Source organism: Ceratotherium simum, chromosome 12 (genome assembly GCF_057802395.1).
Source record: "Ceratotherium simum simum isolate JZ-2026a chromosome 12, ASM5780239v1, whole genome shotgun sequence".
Taxonomy (NCBI): domain Eukaryota; kingdom Metazoa; phylum Chordata; class Mammalia; order Perissodactyla; family Rhinocerotidae; genus Ceratotherium; species Ceratotherium simum.
The window spans coordinates 34202146-34221444 of record NC_141911.1 but is presented as its reverse complement, the minus strand read 5'-3'; the positions used below and the strand labels follow the sequence as shown (position 1 = coordinate 34221444).

Sequence of the window (19299 nt, the reverse complement as noted above, 5' to 3'; positions counted from 1 at the left end):
CACAAACCTCAGGGAGGTTGGAAAACACTTCGACAGAGAAAGAACAAACTTCTAGAAACTACAGTGCTGTAGCCATTTCCTCAAGGGCTAGGAAAAGTGGCATACCTGCCTCCTTGCTTTCTGTCCAGGCCTGGCCAACACCCTAAAAGTGGAGCCTGAGCGGGCTCTACACCCTGAGCTGCTGGTCCCTCCAGGGGCTCTCGGAGCTCAGGAGTTCCTTCTGAATCCCACCCTGCCCCACTGTCAGAGTGAATGACCAAGAAGTGACTAGCAAATCTCCTAGCCCAAAAGGACATGAACAGCTTTTAAGAACTTTGGGGTGGGGATGGGGGTTTGGAACAAGATAGACAACCAGAGATAAGGAGAAAGAGCATTAAGTTCTGGAGTCAGGTCCAAATCCCACTTCTGCTATGAATATGTATAGCTGTGTGACTGGAAGTCTCTGTTTCCTCATCTCTGAAACAGGGGTTTAATATCTACCTTGCAGAGTGGATAAACTAACACCTAGAACATCTACTCTATAGTAGGAATTCAATAAAGAGCTTATTTTCCCCACTCTACTTTGGTGAAATTTTTGAGAACATCATGCTTGCTGATGAAACATATTTCTATTTTTTATTAGAATATTTATGATGTTCTTTAGTATATTTTGTATGTTATTATCTATATAGGGCTTTCCAGTTAAGCACTTTCACATTCACCATTTTATTTCAGCCTAACGGCAACCCTGTAAAGAAGGAATTACTATTATTTCACTGTATCAGAAAAAGAACCAAGACCCAAAAAGACAATAAGACTGGCCCAAATCACAGAGCTGGCAACTGGTAAAGCCAGCTCTAGAGTCCACACATGCTCTTGCCTAGAGGGAGACAAACAGAATCCCTGTGGTTCAGGGACTGGCTCTCCGAGCTGGGACGACGAGCATGACACTTTGACACAGGCAACAACTTGATCAAACACACAGATTTTAAAAACAAATCTATACAACAAAATGTAAGAGGCATCTCTACTTACTGCAATATACAACCACCAAAAGAAATCCCAAACAGCAAATCTCCCTCCTGGTAACAACATCACGTGCCTTGTTTTGGAAGCCAGGTTACAAAATGGAGCCATCTCACAGGTTCTATTTGGAATTCTTCAAATAGGCTGAATAATATTGTCAGCTCTGCAGTAATAATGGTTTTCATGAGAAGACGTGTGTGTATGGGGAACAGGATGCTCTAATTATTGACGTTTTCACTTGCCAATGTTTGGCATTTTACTGAACAGTTGTTACTGCAATACAAATATAGCTGGTGGAGAATGCTGCCAAACCCAAGCCTGACGATCCAGGTGAAGGCACACAGGAACGGGAAGCTAGTGTCCCAGCCCCGACCCCTGCTCCTCTGGGCTGGGCTGCAGTGTGGGCTGGCCTGCAGTGTGGGCTGGCTTGTAAACTGCCTGACTCGCTGGTCTGTACCAGTTCTTGCTTTATCACTCCCACTGTTTCTCTAACCACTGCTTTCTCTCTCATCTCTGTCCAATCTGCCCTTTTGGGGCCAAGGTGCTTCTTCCTTCTAGGCATGAAGAGAACCCAGGTTTGTTTCGCTTGCTTATTTCTGAGCATGCGTTGCTAATAAACTCCCTGTGCCCGGCACCGTGAAGGAGTGAAGAGTTGTAGGTGATCACAGACTCTCACTGTGGCTGCGTGCACAGGAGTACACAGGCACTTGATAAACCATCAATTTCCAAAGAATAAGAATGCAGTAAAACACACAAACATTACAGCGATATTGAATATACTTTAATCTTTTTTTGATGATTTAGAAGCCCTGAAGTACTTCAGGGTCAGAATTATAAGCATCAATCATCACTACACTATAGTTGCACAGAGGGGCTAGTAAATAGAGAGTGCCAGTTAAAAAAATGCCAAGAAAAAAGAATTTATTATGATCTTAGTCAAGCTGCTTATGACAGATGGATGTCCAGGTCAGCACGTTCTGAGGACAGCATGCAGAACTAGAAAATTCAACTCGGGCTGCCTTCATTCCAAAAAATTTCTTAAATGTCTATAAAGTCCTAGGCTTTAGGGATACAGAGGTCAAGAGGACTCTGTCACTGGCCTGAATGAATCTGCAGTGGGGACATGAACCTGCCAGGATCTCCAACATCCACCTCAAGTTCATCTTCCATACTGGGATAACCCTGCTAAACATGCAAATCTTACAGCATTTTGTTGCCTAAAATCACTTCATGGCCCCCAATGTCCACATGATAAAGGCCAAGCTCTTAACATGATCTAGCTCCTGCCTACATCTTTCATTTCATCTCCTATCATATCCCTGCACACACATATGGTCCAGTTCTCCTGTACAAACCACGCTGATCTGCTGACTTTCCCCATTCTTATTCCATTCAAAATCTACTGAGATGTCACCAAATCTGTGGAACTTTCCTTAATATTCTTCCTATGTACCTCTCTGACCTTCTATACCCTTCCATTTGTGCTTGTATCACAGTGCATCGAATCTGTTTACATACACTTCCATTACACTAAGTTTCATGAGAATGGGAATCATCTGTTCATCCTTGTATCCCTGGAGCCTAACACAGAACTGAAAAATAGTGGTGCTAAATTAATGTGTGTTGAACTCAAATGAGGAGGGAGGTGATGGATATCAAGGGAAGGTTTCAGAGAGGCAGTGATGCCTGAGTCTCCTCTAAGGTGTTACCTGCCACTTGCTGGCCCTCAAACTTGTTGCTGGAAATGCCCTGAAGCGACTACCAATCATGTATGAAGTGATCAAACAGGTAACTTGGAAACTCAAAAGACTAACTTGTCCTGAAAAAGCATTTTCTTTGCAGTTAACATAAATTAAAAGAATTTTCTTTGCAATTAACATAAAGGGACTACAAAGGATCTCAGGGTTAGCTACAACAGCTTTCGAGTGGAAGGAAAGCAACAATCCTTGGAACTCACAGCACACCTTTCTCAACTGAGCCTTAGGAGACTTCACGAATGATCAACAGCAAGAACTCATTGCGCACTGCACCATGTCAGGAGGTGTGCTGTGCACATCACATACATTTGCCATTTAATCCTCTCAGTAATCCTAGAGCAGATACTATTATGACCCTTATCTCGCAGATAATGAAGCGAAGCATAAAGATTAAGAAATTTGCCCAAGGTGACACATACAATAAATGGCAGAGCCAGGAAGTCAGAAGCCCAGAACCCAGGCTCTCAATTACTACAGTCTATCTTAAATCTTCAAGGAATAAAGTGCATTAGTGGTAGCTATCAAGCCTACTAACACTTGGCCATAACTCCGGAGCAGCTACTCAAACCAAATCCTACCGTAGATAATTCAAGGCAGATATTGTTTCTAACATTTTCTTCTTGCCAGTTTCTATCTCTATAGGTTTGCTTTTAGATGTTGTGCTCCTAGAGGGCAAGCATTGTGTTGTTTTAACTTTGTAAAATACTCAATACACAGTCTGTGGCATGTGGAGGGTTTGATAATGAGTGGACCTATAGGTTTTCTCAATTAGCAGGGTATGTTTCATTGCTAGACTTCTGAAACCCTTAGACACTAGTAGCCATGAAACGATTTCTTAAATAAGTGAAGAACTTAATTCTTTTATTAATCAGAAGATAAGAAAGGTATGACAGGTAGAGGCAGGAGATGAGACAGTCAGTAAATTTCACAACTAGCGGAGAGAGACTGGGCAGATCATGGCCAGGAAAAGGATATCGGGGTGGGGGTTGTGGGGAATAGTGAATGGTTTTTCAAAAGAATCACTTGTTTGGCTTGTTTGTAAAACCAGAGTAGTGCTGCACCCATAACTTGTCTGGAACCTAAAACATGTCCAGAGCATAAAGTGGCATAAACAGCCCAGAAACGCGTATGAGAACTCCAAGGAGACATTGTGACCCCAATTTGAGGATAGTCTTTTAGTTTTAAGATTTATTTAGCCTAACCAAACAAGCATTTCCTGACCTCTGAGTACAAGAGACCATCATTTTAAGACAACTCCCAACACATCCCCCCCAAAAATCACCACGTTCGACATATTCTACTTGCTTAGCATATCTTGATTTTTTTCTCCTTTCTCCCCAAATCCTCTGGTTTAATTCAGGCTTCTGTTCAAACATTGCCCTCTTCAGTCAAGACTTCTGCACTAACCACCTGGCCAGGTTTCTCTGCCTCCATTCTCAGTCCTCTAATCTTTCCTCCACACCCATTCAAGAGTGACCTTCCTAAAGGATAAATCTGTCCATGTAATTCCTCTGCTTAAAATCCTTCTTCACTGCTCCTCATCCCCAGAAGGATCAAGGTCAAGTGCTTGGTGGAGTCTTCAATGCCCTTCATGCTTTATTTAGCCTGACTCCCTTTCTAGCTTCCTCTTCCTCCACTACCCCTAACCTAACAGACTCTCATGCAGCCATGCATGTGACCTGCTTTTGTACAAATTGTTGCTTCAGCTGATAATGTTTCTTCTTCATCCACTTGAGCAAGATGTCAGCACCTGGCAAGACTCTCAGATGTCTGTCCCACCACTACCCAAGTCCAGGTATTCCTTCTTTTGAGCTCCCACACTCCGGTAAAGCACTGTCTCCCCAACCAGACAGAGTTCCCTGAGGGCAGTCAAGTCATTTTATCTTATTCTTCTTTGCCTCATTACCTAAATGCAATACCAAGCTGATTAAACGTTAACTGAGGTAATGAATAATTTAACATTTCCTTTACCAACATCCAAAAGACTATAAGCTGGGAAATAAAAGCAAAATTGTTCTATAAAATATATGTGTCAGGAAAAAGAAACCACTCTTAGTATGTAAAATAGAACAAATTTAATGCAGAGGCTTTATTACACAGATGATAGAAGAGCTGAGACATCAAAGAGGGCACAATGAGGCAATTTAGGAGATTCTCAACAGCATGAAGCCACTCTTACCCCAGGGAGGGGAGATGGGGGGAAGCATCGGCATTGTTAGAGCCAGGGTATAGGACACCCAGAGGATGCTCGAAACATGGTGGACTTGTCTCCCAGTAGATGGAGCCATGGACAAGACCCAACCACTACCAGAGATGTTTCCCAGAGGCAGAGAGGGGAGGAGAAATACCCTACTGCTCCTTTCCTCCCACCTCCAGTCTTTCCTCAGAGCCTCCAGGTGGCTGAACCAGCCAGAAGCCAGCTGACTGGGGGCACTAGGAACTGCAGCCTGCGGGAGAGCCCCCTGTGATACTTGGTGGAAAGGGGAACAGTGAGGTGTGGACCTGAGGACATGCAAGCCATGACTGCACAGCAGATACATACATCTTTACCTTTACTTCTGTGACTAATTCTTTTGACAAATAATAATAAAATGATGCCACTCTCAGGTCTGTCCAATCAACATAAAATTGAAAACTCTGTGGACTCCTTTTTCACATACTGTGAGCCAAAAATTATGAAATGCTACTAATTTATAAGGAGCCTTTGTAATAACTCAACTTGTCTTGGACCAAACTCTAAGTCTACATTAACTATTAGGAAAGGATTTGCTAAGCAAATTAACACAATGAAGAAGACTGCATAACATACTTAAGTCAACAATAAAATATTCCTTAGGATTTTAGCACATTTATGTAAAATTCTACTAATTACAAATAAATCCATTCACTAAAGTCAGTCTCTGGGACCTATACCAGGAAATATTTTCTAATATGCTTCAAAGGAATAAAACTGCATGCCTTTCAAAATAGCCTGTAATTCACATCATTTCTCTCCCCTTCCTACTTCACCCTCAACTGGTGAGCCTTTGTTGCAATGATACCTAAAGTTAGTCCAATGGGTATCAGTATCCCCATAAAAAATTGAGGCAACATAACAAGACTAGGAACTCACTGAAAACCCAGTTAGCGATTCCTCTAGAGCATTAAAACAAAGACTACAAGGTGATGTTTTACAAAAAGCCCAAATGGCAATTATTCTGTGAAGCTAATACTATATATGACAAATCTGATGATTAAGACATAGCATGGTAAATGCTTTAATTTATGGAGAGAAAGTAATTAAGATTTATTAAGTAAAAATAAGGCAGTAAAATGGGCCTTCATCTTACTGCTAACCATAAATTTGTCTCAAAACTTGAGCTGCCTCTGATTCATATTCAAAGCAAAAGTTACCACACAGATAAATTTTCATTATGGTAGAGAAAACTGTTACCCCATTTCCTCACCCCCACATCCCTTGTCACCATTGAGGTCTTTTATCATCACCCAAAACAAATACAAAAACTCCTGAGTTATGATAATTAAGCTTGCTAAAACTAGTCAGTTAGTTAAGAGAATTTTTTAAAGTGGAATTTTACCATCAAAATTACTAACTTTATGCAGATATTAAATACTTATATAGATACACCCACATAAATATATATGTTCTTTATACCTAAACATGGGTATTGCTTAGGGAAAGGGAAAAAATGAATGCAACATTTTCTCTTTTGTTTAAATCCCTCTTTCACAAAAAGGGGGAAAAAATCAAATATCCATTTCATAGGAAACAACTACTCAAAAGAAGAAGAGTGTGGTTTGGTGGTTTCAGCCATCCTATAGCGCCAATGCTCCTCTCTACTCCCAGTCCTCTTGTACCAATTTCACTCCCCAGGACTGGTCAGGAGCAAGGGCAGGGATATTTCCGTGGTCCAAAGTGTTAGAAAGCCCACTCTCCTCCTCTAGGATTCCATTCTCCTCCTGCCTCTGTCTCCTTGGCAAGGTCAGGTGGCCTAGAGCCAGTGCCCACAGTCACCACCAGATAGGGCTGGAGAGGGCAGCCTAGACCAGCGTGGCCTTTGGCACTGGAGCAATCATTCTTGCTTTCCATGGACCATAGGAATACTAAGATGTGACATTCACCTCTGGGCTTGCAGCAGAAGGAAGGAAGAGCCCTTGGCTTGGCAGCTCTAGGTCTGCCTCTAGCCTAGATAAAAAGAGTTCACACAGGACAGCCTGTTTGCCGGGATTTCACTTTGGGGTTGGAGGCCAATGGCCCAACTACTGCAGCGTTCATTTGTGGAGTCTCATACTTGGCCATGTAGCCAAGTCAGATAGGAAGTTTTGAGAGTGGCTGGCAGCCAGCAAAAAACAAGATTGGGTGTTCAGGTTAACTGGTCTCTTTTCCTCTTTCCCACAACATTCCCAACAGTTACTAATTTGGCATTACTCATTGGCAATTAATCTGATCTCTGAAAGACTTATCAATTGACAAAGTAGGGTAAAACTGAGTCAGAAAGACCTGAGTCTAAATCTCACTCCTACTACTTATTAGCTGTGTGACCTTGCACAAATTACCTAACCTCTCCTGGTCTTAGTTTCCTTATCTGTTAGGGGAAGAATAGTTATTTTGCAGGATTGTGCTGTGAATTAAAGGCCTAGACAATTGGTAGACATTTAGTAAATACTAGTTTCAGAATGAAAGTGTTATTAAATGCAAAATACCCATCTCAACTGAATCTTTCCTATGCAAGCTTTTCTAGGAGGCAAGGCAATCTAATCAGAAAAGGTCTAAACGGCTCCATAGATCCATTAATCTGGATTTACAATCCAAAGTAAGGCACAACAGATGCTTAAACTATGTATTATGTCAACATAATATTTCCCCCTTAAATGATAACCAATACCTTTTGGGATAATTAGTGTGTTATTGCCAGTGGAATAGAGACCATTTTCTTAACATCTCAGGAAGCTTATACTACTTCATTTTCTCTTTTTTATAGTGAAGTAAAATCTTCCTGGGTAACACTGTACACTTGTCTGTGGCTGGAAAAAGCTCCCATTCTCAAGTGAAAGAAACTACCTTCTAACAAGTTGAACAGTTATAAAACAGTTAATTGAACCAATTTTGGACAAAGGAGTCTATCCCATTGTTGCCCATCACACATCTGTGACTTCCTGTCTTCTAAGATAGTAGCTACTTTTGAAATTCAAAGAGAGTCTGTGGAGAAGAGATGTATGAAGGCATGGAATAGACATGGGAATCGAGCAAAAAAAAACTATTGTTCTTTTTGAATAAAACTTTGGGATGGGGCCAGGATCTTTAATAGAGAAAGATTTCCCCCTATTTTAACTCTGAATATTTGTCTTTCTCTTGTTTATAACTTTTAAGAAAAGTATATTAATATTAAAAAGGCTAAAAACATACAAAACCATTCGTTTTAGATTGCCCTCACGCTGAAACTGACAAGTCTTTTCTAATCTATCCTAAAATTTACCCAGAAAACTCTACACCTGGAGAGACTCACTGGAATGACAAACTACTTCATATTACTGAAACCTCAAGAGTAATCAGTTAGTGATAACAAACTTTAATTTCATGAGTGAAAAGCTCTAATGATCCAGAATGAGATCTATTTTCATCTTCATATAGAAGATCAGTATTAAGTTGAAAGATCTGACTATTGCTGAGAAATGAACAACTGGCTTGAACCAACTGAAGTCGAAGAAATGCTGGCTAGGTATTCACTATTGGTATGGATAGAGAATTTGGTAGAACAAGGCCTGTGAATGTCAAAAGCAAATTCCTAGAGACACATCCCATTCCATCCAAACTGCACCTGCTATGTTCATCAGTCCCAGGAATGTCCTCAGGAGTGAGCCTTTGGAACAGTCTATTAGGACACAGATTTTTAGGAAGAAAAAACTATCTCTAATTTTATGTATCCAATAGAAATACAGCATCGCATTAGAGTCTTCATAGCAAGCCATGAAATCATGGAGGTTAAGAGGAAAAAGAAAAAAGCCAAACTTTCACAGGGTAAAATCCCCTATTTCTTTAATTACGTTTGCTTCAAGAGTAGATAATAAGATAAAATAGTGGGCCTGGACCTTAAAAAATGTCATGTCTTGAAAGGAAAGGAAAGGAGGGAGGGAGAGAAGGAAGGAGAGAGAGACAGAGAGAGAGAGGGAGAAGAGAGGGAAAGAAAGGAAAAGGAAAAGGAAAAAGAAAAAAAAAAATGAGACTGAACAGACACGACAACTAAATGCAATGTGTGATCTTTGGATCCTGGACTGGGGAAAAGAAAATAAAGGATAATACTGAGACAGTGTGGAAACTCGAATATGAACCGTGTCTTAGACAAGAGTGTTGTATCAATGATAACTTTCTTGAGTGTGATAACTATACAGCGATCATATAAGAGAATGTTCTTGTTCCTAGGAGATAGATGCTGAAAGATTTAGGGACGAACCGCCATGATGTCTGGAACTTATTCTCAAATGGTTCATGCAAAGGAAAAACAATCTAGGTGCAGGATGGATGTTCACCGTACTACTCTTTCAACTTTTCTATAAGTTTGAATTTTTCAAAATAAAAAGTGTCGGGGAGGGAGAAAGGAGTAGATAATTCTACCTGAGAGGATGTTGAGACGTTATAAGCCTTAAGGGGGCGAGAGAGCCTAGAGTAGGCCAGAGCTATTTAAACTGATGCTAACTCTTAAACCATACAAGTGTATCATAAGCTTCCATTCACTGTTGCTGAAAATCAGTTGTAGAAAAGAAAACATCCTAGATACTATGTCTATCTAAAACTTTCCTATGCCATAATTAAGTGATGGGACACATTAAGGCCCTTGTGTAGGTAATGAAATATGGTGCAATCTTCTTAGTAACTTCTTAGTAATTTTTTGTGAAAAATCTGTTAACAGGGAATTCTGTACTAACTATATATAAGTAAATAAATCCTGCATATAGACAATACATATATAATCAAGAATATGAAAGGAAGATTTGTTCTTTTACCTGGTAGGAAAATAATTTTCCCCAATTATATCTTTTCTAGTTGAAAATACTTTTAGCTTCCCCCAAAGTTGTATATGTATCTCATTTTCTGCTAATGCTTCCATTCTGTTGCCTCACCATGTAAACGTTCATGTAATTTCTCAATTTGTGCTTCTCTGAAAGACATCTATGACTGAGAACTTCATATTATATGTTACTGATGCTGTTGTGATATGTGCCATTTTAAGTTATTTCAGATGAGTGTTACACAAGTAACACTCCCTCCCCAACCCCAATGGCCAAAATAAAATGGAAGTATCTGTATTTATATTTTAATGATGCAATGTTAAGAACATGAGTATCATAATAATACCAAATAACATTTACATGTCACTTGAGAGTTTATGAAGTACTTTCACATACGTTAACTTCTCTGCATAGATCTCAAAATGGAACAGAACAAGAAATAAGGTAAATAGGATGGTTAGCTGGCTGTGATAAGTAGACAAAGGTTATGAGTGAGTACAGGCATATTAAACGTTTACAACCAGCTATAAAGGAAAAATTCCCTGTTATGTTTTGTCAGAAATGAACAACTAGCAAATACTGCAGAAGGGAACGCAGTCTGGTGCTTCACGCTAAGAATCAGAAGCAGGCAATTCTCACTTCTATTTTTAACTGGGTTCCTGGCCTCCCTGTGTCCTTCGGCAAGTCAATAAGGCCCTCAGTTTTTTCTCCTATCAACTGGGGTTGGAGCCCCTGATCCTGCTCACTGGGGTGGCCTATGCGTTGGCAAACATCACTGAAAATTCAAGACACTATTGACAATCACATATTACTGCCTGTCTGCATCTCCTAAGAAAGCTGCAGAGCATGACAAAGACCCTTGATTGATTATGCTTCTTGCTTTTATACTTCTAAAAGGAGAATCATGCATCAAAATTTGAAATTTTGAGGCTCCTGGGAACACTAACGTTTTTTGATTCCGACTTATTCTCCCTGCCCCAGCTCCAGGCCTTATTATAAGGATGCAACCAGTGGTGGAAGGCAGTGGTGACAGGCTGGCAAAGATGAAGGCTCGCTAGCAAGAACTCTCTGCCATGAGGAACAGAATGCTCTTCAGAGGAGCCCAGCCTGACTACACTAACCGTGCCAATAACACCAAGCCTACACTTGTCATATCTGGGATGCCAATGGCAAAATGACTTCCTAATTTTGCCAAGATTTTAAAAAGAGCTAAGGAAAAAAACTCCCCAAGACGCTGCAGTGTAGAGAATAGCCAACTCCTCCACTCATACTAAATGTGAAGCTGAAAATACATATAAAAATGACCAAGTAAGAAAGGCCCATTCCAATGGCCAAGTGTATATACTTGTGGTGTGGAGAAGAATTCCACAGAACCCACCCAAAAAGAGTACCTCACATCTACTCCCAGACACAATGAAGACACAGTGAAACTGGCTTATGCTTTTGAGGGCAGAACTGGGTATCCTCCATTCTCCCGCCTCCATGTTTCCATGTGGCTGGATTTTGCTCTCTACTCCATATTCTTTTGCCCTCCCCCAAAAGGAGTGGCTTTTCTGACTAGCAACTTGGGGGAAAGGAACTGAGTGCATGTGGGTTGGCCCCTCCTGGCTGAGCATTTTTATTACAGGCTTCTAGTATAAATTATCATAAAAAAGCCTATATGAGCTCTTTCTGATCAGCATGCCCACAGGGACAGTATATTCTGGTCCACACTGGCCACATGATTAGCGTTCTGCAAGTGGAAGGCCTACAATTATGGGGAACTGAGTTCAACTTAGGCAGAAATTACTAGAAGTGATTTGGCTATATATCAAGTTGCATTTTTTGAACCAAGCTATTATTGGTAATAAAGCTGATATGTTCATCTCCATCTTCTGAATTCTATGCTGATTTCTCAATTGGTTCTGACTCAAGAGGAGAAGAGAGTATTATTGACTCTTTAAAACCACACAATATTTTCCTGGAAACTCTTTTCTAGTACTCATAAAACCAATCTAGAAACCCCCACAGCATCACCAATGTCTCTACAAAGCAGAAGAAACCCAAGTGGGCCAGCAGCCATAGCCAGGCATGCAATTCCTGCGAGGGAAGAGCTTTTACAGGTCCGTAATTTTTTAAGTTCTGGAACTGTCCATGGAATAAAAACGAATGGTACCTAGCTGCATGATTTCAGGCTGCATTTTTCTTATAGGCTTCTAGTACAAATCACCAGAGCAAAGCCTGTATGAGCTGCCTGAATGTCAGAGACAAAAAGAGTGTCACAGAACACTGTTAGGTAATTTTTTTAACTACTACATATTTATATCAACTAAAGACCCCTAAGCTTTCGTAGTCCTGGGCACCTTTGGTAATGTGTTTATGTTTTATTTTCTACACATTCCCACCTTACTTTCTAGTACTATAGCCTTTTGGGTGCAGCAGTGTACCAAATTCATTTTACACAGTTAAGAGTTCTAAGCACAGCACTATCTTTGCTAACAAGGGCTTGTTGTTATTCTGCTCCATCTCTCTCGAAGCACATATTTTGAGGGGAAAACAAACCTGCATAAGGGGAGGTGGAAATGGGAGAAAAGCCCCTTCCAAACACAACACTGAAGGTTTCTTGATCAGGAAAGAATCTCTGGGGAGATGAGCATGCTGCCTGGAGATGCTCCCTTACCAGGAAAGGAGCACATGGCCGGCTCAGAGAGATGCTTGAGAGTCACCTGAGGAGAACGTCAGATGAGGTCCCTCAGGTTCCCCAAGGCTGGGTGGAGGGGAAAACAAACCCTAAGTTTCTTCATGGGTTCCTCCCACCACAGCCAGCTGCTCCTCTCTATTCTATTGTACTGCTTTTTGTTATTCCTTGAGGGGAATAAGATGGCATCTCCATTTCCAAACAAAGGTGAAGGGAATGATTCATTAAGGATAAATTTTATTTTGGAAAATGATAACCTTCAAAGGCAATGAGTGAGAGTGTGCATCTCTGCATAACTAGGGGGAATTTGGAAAGAGCTCAATCACTTGATCTGTGTCTGTGACAAGAGGACAGATAAGATGAGCTGGGATGTGCCCAGATCTCAGCCTCAACTGGTGTGAAGAACTGCCATGCATACAGAACAATGCAGAAGAACTGCAATCAAAAGGGTAGCAGAGGAAAGGAAGCCAGGGAGAGGTGTAAAGATGCCTTTCTTGCCCCATTCTGAGTCTCTGAGTCACCCACATTCACAGCCTTGGCCACAGCCCCAGCTACATGGTCAAATCTTCTGTTCTCTCCCGAAAGGTTTCAATCTTAGTAAAGTCTTAGCTCACACGTTAGGTTAAAGCAAAACAAAAAAGTCGGCCCTAAGAACTGATTGTCACAAGTCTGCTCTCAGGTAGGCCTGGGGTTCACTTATTAATTCTGTGGTCCAGGAATGCCCAAGCTAAGAGATAAACATGAAAAATGGCCCTGGCTTAGATCTGGGGCATCTGGCAAAGGCCAATGCAGAAGCCCTTTGGAAAGACTTGCTCTCAACTCAGCTACACGATTCCCACTAATAAAGCCCTGTCAAACATGACTTCATAATCCAAAATTACAAAATATACAAGAAGATGATCTACCATTAGCCAGAATCAGCAGACATACAAAAAGCAGAACAAGACAGCCCAAGAACTTCAGGTAATGGAATTACTGAACACAGACTATAAAAAAGTAGATTTAAAATTACTAAAGAAATAAAGAACTGAATACATGAAAAAGGAACATGATATTTTCAAAAAGACGAGAGATTTAAAAGAGAAAAACAGAATTTCTATAAATGAAAGATACTCTCAGTGAACTAAAAAACTCAGTGGATATGGTAGAGAGCAGAGTACACATAACAAAGGGAGAATTAGTGAACTGGAAGAGAGTGTAGAGAAAATTTTCCAGACTGAAGCATAGAGAAAGGATCCTAAAAGAATTTTCCATTATGACTACTATTTGCATAGTGATATGTACAGTTGAGAGCTGCCCACAGTCAGGGCTGCTCTCTTAATGGCGGGTCTGGGGAAATCCAGTATCTGGGGCACTGAATTGTTAGCTAATTAGGTTAGATCTCCTTTTACCCATTTCTTTCTTCTGAATCAGCACTCTTTTCTCTTTCCTCAGATTTAGATCTCTCAACTAGTGGACATTGTAATAAACAGCACATACAATCAGTGTCAACACTGATTAGTCAATGCCTCTGTGCGTATAAGCATGTAGACATACATCTATAAACATATCACATTTACATCTGTTAATGGTATTCATGTTTTGAAATATATACATACCTGCAAAATAACAGCACCTACATAAATCAGACTTCTAGCAACTCCAATTATGGTGGAACAACGATTGGAAGCTGAACATTAAACTGAGATTAGACACGAGTTCTAATCTGACTGGGACATTAAGTAACTATGTGACCGTGGGCCAGTGAGAACAGCAGTTCTCTCATCTATAAATTAAAAGGACTAAATTGAATGATTTCCAGGATCTCTTCCTACTCTATTCTCATATTGTTTATAACTTCAAGAAGCTAACTAGCTTCACACCATCCATGTACTTTATTTTGTAGGATAGGTCTGTACTCCGAGCCTTGTTCTTATTTACATTAACAAATGTGATATAATCTGGCTCTCTGGGCTAGAGTAGATCAGAAATAATAATCGAGAAGTGGAAAATGAGCAAGAAGGGGTTGCTAGAGTCAAATATACTGAAAGTAGCTTAAAAAAGGAGGTGAGGGATAGATGATTGTAATAATGAAGAAAAAGATTGCAATATGAAACCTAAAAAGAATGGCTATCATTAGCCATTTATTGTAGATCAGACAGCTTTATACACCTCAATAGCCCTTGAAGACACCATTATATTACACTGAGCAATAACTGATGTTGCTGATAACCTTGAGTAATCAAGAAAAGGTTAGCTTATGTTCAATACACACTATTTAAAAGCAGGAAAGCATGAAATGCATTTTAGAAAGATTCCCATAAAGAGGTTAAAAAATATCAAAAAAATATGGAAAATTCTTTCATATGGACTCCTCATGTATGTGCATGTAAGTGTATGCAATTACATAGAAAAATATTTATTAAGGGTGTGATATACATGTTCTATGAAAGGTACTGTCAAGTGGCCCAAGAAAGATCCATGAATTGCTTTTTAGAACCTTATAATCAAGTACAGAAATCCCTATAAATAACATTCATAAAAGGATAGTCAGTCAACTGTGTGAAACAAATATATATTGGTACAAAGTAGAAGCATTATTATTAATACAGTCATGCATCACTTTACAACAGGGATATGGTCTGAGAAATGTATTGTTAGGCGATTTCATCATTGTACGAACATTGTAGAGTATGTACTTACACAAACCTTGATGGTATAGCCTACTACACACCTAGGCTATATGGTACTAATCTTAAGGGACCACTGTTGTACACTTGGTCTGTTGTTGACTGAAACCTTGTTACATGGCACATGACTGTACAGTTAGATTTCATGTGGGGAATACCAAGTGTAAGACTGGCAGAGAGGTGGCGGAAGTGAAAATGGTTGTGAAGAGGAAGGAGGCTTTCAAGAACGCACTGAAAGCTGGAAAATGATCCATGGCAGGGAAGGAGTCAAATCCTTCCCACATGTGGGGAGGTGAGATCATGCTGCCTACCGAACGTGAAAGTCCATCATCATCATGAGTCATCTGAGTTCATAGGAGACATCCAGTTAATGACATCATAAGGCAAGTTTGGATCATCAGAAGAGTTTGGGAGCTGAAAGGAAACCTTTCCACATTGTGTATGAGCTCAAAGACACACCTTTTATAAGGGCACGGGTCATAGGGCAACACAATTTACCCCTGAAACACATCAACTCTGCAAAGGAAGGAAGGAAAACTAGAGAAGTGACTCAGGGAGTGACTGGCAAGATTAAAGTCTGAGAACACAATGTAATTATAAATTCTACAGATTACATTAAAGCAAATCATTGAAATGGAAAAAAATTTTAATAGAAAATTGTCACATTTTGTCTTCTTAGTCAAAAAACCAAACATCATCTAAGTGTGAATGGACAGAGAAGTAAATATAGATCTGATTATAAATGTATGATTTAAACACTTTTCCCTAATGCTGTTTTCTTGATTTTCTATTTCATTTATAAGTTTTGAGTTAAAAACAACTTTTATAATTACATTTAAAATTAAGGGTCAGGAAAGCACGTCAGCCTAATGCTCTCTAGAACTAGTCAAGTATTTCAAAATCTATTAGGTCCTTCAAAACAAAAGTTATTACCAATACCTGCTATGTTCAGAAAGCTACAATATTGTAGATTTACCTAGCTTTAAATAAATCTGTAGTAAGAAATTTAAAAAATAAATTAATCTCAAAGTACTTCACAAAAGCTGTCACATTAATATTTCTCTAGAGAGCAAGATCCCTTATGGTGCAATCTGCATACGTGTTCAGGAACAAATCTTTCAGCATAAAGCATGTATCTGCATTGTCTGTTGGTTCCCAGAGGGCAGGCATCACATCAGATTTATTCACATCATATTTTTACCCCTCTTCATCCCCCTTCTTCTTGCTAATAGTAGTATATACCCTTCTGAACAAAGGCAAGTTTTGTAAAATGTGGTAAACAATGTTCTAGTTTCAATCTTCATTCCACAGCTGCCAGAGCCAGTTTCAAACGTCTTTGATATGGAAAGCCCCAAATGCTTTTTTAGACAGGCCAATCCTGAGAAAAGAGAAGAATATTCTAGCAGACACGTGTAGAAAACAGCTTTTATACCTCTTTCGCCAGTTCTGGAAACCAGAGACATTCATAGTTACTAGAGGGTTCTGTGTTATGTACAGATAAGAACTTTCAAACAAGCAAAATGAGAGCAGAGGCACTAGTTTCTAATTAATTTAATTGTGGCACAGCCTGATTATCAGAAGTAGTTATCTACTGGCCACAGAAGAGTAACCTACCAGCCTCAGCAGAGGTGACAAGTCTGTTCCCTTTCTCCTGCATAGGGGAAAGCATTTCAGGAGGGGGCAAGCATTTCAAATAACAGAGTGAATGTGTGCGTGTGTGTGAGCAAGGAGGTTCGCACATGCATAAATATCAAACTTGATGCCCTGCTGAAATCTCACCATTACTGGAAACATTAGCAAATTATGAAACAAACAAACTTGTACATCCCATTACATTTTATGAAATATATTTTCTTTCCTATTTTCCTTCCCATTTCACATCTCATATACAAAGCATTACAAGTACAGAAATTGGAATGACACTAATAAATAGGAAATAACTAACTCTAAGCAAATAACCTAAGATTCTGTAAGTCTGCAGACACATAATTATTTAATAAATTAAAGAAGATCCTGCACCAGAGTAAGAGGTTTTACTAGGTCAAAGTAATGAGTGAGACTGAATCCCTGCTGATAAAAACAAAGAACGCTGTCCTTGGTTTAGCTGTAATTCTGCCTATAAGCAGGAAACTGGGCTGAATGACCTTTTCAGTCTGAAGATTTATGATGGGATTCTATATAACTCTAAAACTAAATGTAAAATAAGAAGATAAAATGCCTGTGGTCCTAAGACACATTCAGAAGAAGGGTCAGTAATCAGAAGGGGGTGTGTGTGTAACCAGTGGTCATGACAGCAGCCTAAGTAATACAGAGTTGGTGGTACAGACATGCTGAGAGGGGAGGAGGGTGGGCTGGAGACAGGGGATGAAAACAAGTATTATTTCTCTATACACAGACATTTATATATACATATAAATTTATAAATATACACACACAGCCAAGCTCAAGAGCAAGAAAGGAAATCTCCTAGGGCCCACAGCACTAGTGAGAGTTTAAAGCCACTAGTGGATCACCCAGGGGTAACTGCAAGAGGCAGGATGGCCGAAGGGGTAAGAGTATGAATCTGCAAGCCAGGCTAATGGGTTTGAGTCCGGCCTCTCCACTTACTTTACAATTGGGATAACGAAGGGAACTGCCTCATTGAGTTGTTACGAGGTTAAAATAAGTTAACACATATATGAAAGTGCCTAGAACAGTGCCTGCCACACAGCAAGCACTCAGTAAAAGTTAGTTGATTTTACTACTATCATTATCATTAACCAGGCTGAAGAGACACCAGACATCGGTGATTTAAAGCACCTCAGCAGCAGAAGTCAAGGCTGTGAGCCCACTGGGGTAGGGAGCCAGGAGCCACAAAATCCCGGTCCAATCAGAAAAATCTGCCACCCACCTCAGGCCATGAGTGAAAAGTCTTGACTGGACATATCCCGGCTAAAGCTATGAGAGAGAAAAAAGAGATTATCTACAAAGGATGCAGACTTCTCACCAGCAATAATAGATGCTGAGGACAATAGAATCATGTCTTCAAAGTGCTAAGGGGAAATAACTGTCAACTTAGAATTCTACATTATCACTCAAGAGCTAGGGAGAGGGCCGGCCCCGTGGCTTAGTGGTTAAGTGCATGCGCTCCGCTGCTGGCGGCCCGGGGTTCGGATCCCGGGCGCGCACCGACGCACCGCTTCTTTGGCCATGCTGAGGCCGCGTCCCATATACAGCAACTAGAAGGATGTGCAGCTATGACATACAACTATCTACTGGGGCTTTGGGGGAAAAAATAAATAAATAAATAAAATTATAAAAGAAAAAAAAAAAAAAAGAGCTAGGGAGAAACAGAAACAACAGGAGGCACAGAAAAACTAAGAGAGAGCATCACCCACAGGCCCAGAATGCAAGGGAGACTAACACAGGCAGGAAAGAGCTCCAAAAAAGAGAGTGAGATGTAAGAAACAGTGTTTGCTAGAAAGAAAAAAAATCAGATGGGAGCTTCCTCAGCCTTCCACAACCCAACCTAAAAGGCTGCCTGCACCCAAGGGTGGAGGGGCACATGTTCCCTGAGGTTACAGTGGGAGAGCTGTCTTTCTCCCTGTGCTCTCCGGACACCTCTTGCTTTCTCAGGAACCCAATTCTATCAATAATTTCCTCTCCCCTATATGTTACTCCTTTAAACCTTTCAATTGTTTAACAAAATATTACAGGCATGTATTTTAAAATAATTTACAATGAAAAGCAGTGGTTTCTGCCACCCTCCCCCACCAGTCCAGTTCCCTGACAGCAACCACCTTCAGATCTTTGAGCTGTCTTGTCTGGTATTTATCTTCCTATTTTTAAATAATATGCTGTGCCAGGGGACCTTTGGAAAATCCATCATCTGCTGGCCAAGACTCTTGGCCATTTGCCACATGACAATCCTTCCTTAATCTGGGAAAAAGACAGACTTGATAAACTGTCCCAATGACACAGTGTTCTTGTTTTTAGAACATGGAGCCACAAGACCTGGCCTACTCCATTCCTGAGTGATAATTTATATAAGTTACAAGGTGAGGTATGTTGCAATACTTTTATATCTTACTCTGTCTCATAAGAATTTACCCATGCTTGCTACTTTATTATATTTCTATTCAAAAACAAAATATGCCACCCCCAAGGGTAATCCCATGATGAGCTGAGTAACACTGAAGTCCAA

At 40.2% G+C, this 19299-nt stretch overlaps 1 protein-coding gene across 3 annotated transcripts in view; it reads right to left on the bottom strand.

Annotated features, from left to right (window-relative positions):
* GATB (glutamyl-tRNA amidotransferase subunit B) overlaps positions 1-19299 on the bottom strand; it is a 77111-nt gene that overhangs the window by 48529 nt on the left and 9283 nt on the right. The window contains exon 2 of one of the 3 annotated variants that reach the window (XM_087437538.1): positions 18007-18053. The exons of the other annotated variants lie outside the window; for them this stretch is intronic. The gene's annotated coding sequence lies outside the window, so the exon portion shown is untranslated. The remainder of the gene's footprint in view (positions 1-18006; positions 18054-19299) is intronic. 3 annotated transcript variants of the gene reach the window in all.